The following is a 3,205-nucleotide window of genomic DNA, read 5'->3' on the forward strand; positions in this document are numbered from 1 at the left end:
CGGAAAAATTTAAATAAAACGCAAAATTCTTAATCTTCATCAATATTTATTTTATCTCCTTCAAAATATGCTCCATTAGAAGCGATACACAAATGCCAACGTTTCTTCCAATCATAAAAACATTTTTTATAGGCGCTTTCCGGTATGGCTTTGAGTTCCCTCTGCGAATTCTGTTTTACGTCTTCTATGGATTCAAAACGCGTTCCTCTGAGTGGTAATTTGAGGTTGGGAAACAGGAAAAAGTCACACGGTGCAAGATCAGGTGAATACGGTGGCTGTTCGATGGTATTTATTGAATGTTTGGCCTTAAAATCGTTGATAATGTTGAACAAATTGAGGTGAATCGGAACAAGCCGGGCGTTGACACGTCGCATACACAAATTGTCCACCAAAATCAAACGAGCCATCTCACGACCGATGCCTAGCTCTCGTGCTATCTCTCTAACACTCACATGAGGATTTTTGAACACGATTTCCTTTGCCTTTTCAATGTTTTCGTCGGTGGTAGAGGTCGAAGGTCGTCCAGAACGCGGCATGTCTTCGACGGTCGTACGACAGTCCTGAAAGGCTTTGTACCACTCATAAACTTGAGTTTTCGATAAAACTGATTCCCCATAAGCCTTTTGTAGCATTCGCAACGATTCTGCACACGAAATTTCGTTCGAAAAACAAAATTTGATGCAAACTCTTTGTTCAATATTTTTTTCCATTGTTTTTTTCGCAACGCACTACTGAGGTGAACTGGTTTCAACAGCTGCCGTAAACGAACTGTCCGACAGATACGCGTCATTTGGCAAGTAATTAAGGACAGTGCTGCCAAACTACCATAAACTTAAAATATCGAAAAATATACAGCGCGCGAATTTTAAATGAGAACCTCCGAAAACCTTTCGGTCACAATGTATGAGTAAATTATTATTGATTATCAAACTGAAATCTTAATTGTGGCTTTCAAATATATAAAAACCTATGAAAAACAAAATTTTTTTAAATTAATTGCATATATTAAAGTATTAAAAGACAATAATATATTTTTATAAAAATACTTATACTTAAAATAAATACTTGGTACTTAGGTTAGGTTAGGTCAGGTTATGCTGGCATATCAAAAAGGTCACGCGTAGACCATTAAGCTCCATTGCGACACCAAATCAGAGTCTTAATTTTTTAGCGATAGTGTGCATCGCTTAGGATACGCGTATTATTACGAATTTTATTAGGATTTCAACAAAAACCTGAGGTATGTGTTCCAGAGCTATAAAACTGACAGTCCCCAAGTAATTTTGTCGAGTTGTCGAAAGAGTCGGGCAGTTACACAGTAGATGCTCCAGGGTTCCCTTTGCATCCGGCTTGTTGCATTTCCTACAAGCATCGCTGTGAAATAGGTTTAATTTTTGCGCGTTGTGATGCGACCAGACAGTGACCTGTCAATACACCTATTAACATTCTACAGTTCCTTCGGTTAGACAATACAACATCTGTGTACTTTTCCTCTCATATGTGTCTACACATGATCTTAACTATTCTACAGGTGGTTATTTTTCGCCACTTTCCTCTGCTCTCCTTGTCTAACTGCTATGATCACAGGCCACTTGGTACTTGCGATCTCAAACAATTTTTTACGTTTAATTAAATATAAGAAATAATTCCAGGACCACTGATGATGGGTATTTGGCAATACTTAAAATAGCTGTATAGACAGCCAAACATTCAATTAATTAAAATAATATAAAAATAATTCTTGTTGTTGTAATTCAGTACTTTCGAATACTTATATTATTCAAAATAGTTTAAGGAAGTACTTACAAACTTTATAAGTCTCAGTTGTAATTTTCGTTGCGATTTTGTCCTTCTTCTTTAATTGTTTATTTAAAAATTGTCTGTTATACAATCATATAAATTACAATATGTCAGAAATAATATTTTTGAAGTTCTCTCTGTCTTTAGTAGTATGTACCAAGTCTCAAATCGTTCTTAACCCAGTCCAGTGTCGGATGTTCCTCAACCAAGAAATTTGTTTGCTTCCCATGCCGCGTTTGCGTTCGATTCTGCCTTCCGCAATCAGTTGCATTAATTCATATTTTGAACCTCGGATGATATGACCAAAATATCTCGTTTTTCTTATTTTGATAGTTTTTAGGAGTTCTCTATCTTTCATTAACTGCAATAGATTACCAAAGTCTAATGACTATATGAATTTTTTACTTTATAAAGTTTAAAATATATTTTACAACAAAAATTTTATTTACACTATAAATAAAATTATTTTATTTTACATTTTACTATTACAAATATAAAGAAAAAGAAAAGTTCTTACAAGCACTACTACTACTTCATTAACTTCATATGAGATAAGATTCAAGCCAAAAGTATTCTATGAAGTTGCGCAATCGGAATTCTTTAAGAATTACACAATACCAAAAACCAGAAGACCTGCCCTACTCCTATTTGTTTATATCTTTTCCAATTTTTTAAACCAGCAGAAACTACAACAATAGCAACAACAGCAGCAGCAACAGCAACAACAACAACGATGATGACTGTTATTTTGCGCTCAAAAAATTCTAAACACGATTCGACCAGACACCGAATAGGTACTCAGTCAGCCAGCCACACCGTATACTATCTTTTTATTTTTAATTTGTACTTTACATATTATAAAAAAGATACTTTTTTGTTTTGAAGTTAAAATTTTTCCAACGTTCCAACTAGCGAACTCCTTTTGTTATTGTTGTTATAGTCGAGCGGAGTAGACTTTGGGTTGCTGACTTTCAGTTAATGATGCAACATGATCGCTTGCTACAGTTGTTAGTGTTGTTAGTGTTGTTAGCATTTTGCTGTTACTTCAATTGCAGTTCGTTGTTACTGTTGCCGTTGTTGCTGCTGCTGCTGCTGCTGCTGCTGCTGCTGCTGCTATTATTTTTGTTGATGATGTTGTTGATTTTGTTTTTATTGCAATTAGCGACCTTTGCATAAAAAAAATGATAACGAAATCAACAAAATGCTACAAAAATACAGTTTTACGCGATTTACGTCGAAGTACCCTAAAATCGGTCAAAAAATATATATGGACTATAAAAATATGCTTTTTGATATACAAAAAGCATTTTAAAATAATAGTATACTTCAATGAAAATATTTGCAGTCAAACAAGATAATTCAAGATATCTGATACTATCCTCATTGAGAAGACAGAGATTTTGAT

This window comes from Teleopsis dalmanni, chromosome 2 (genome assembly GCF_002237135.1).
Source record: "Teleopsis dalmanni isolate 2A chromosome 2, ASM223713v2, whole genome shotgun sequence".
NCBI lineage: Eukaryota > Metazoa > Arthropoda > Insecta > Diptera > Diopsidae > Teleopsis > Teleopsis dalmanni.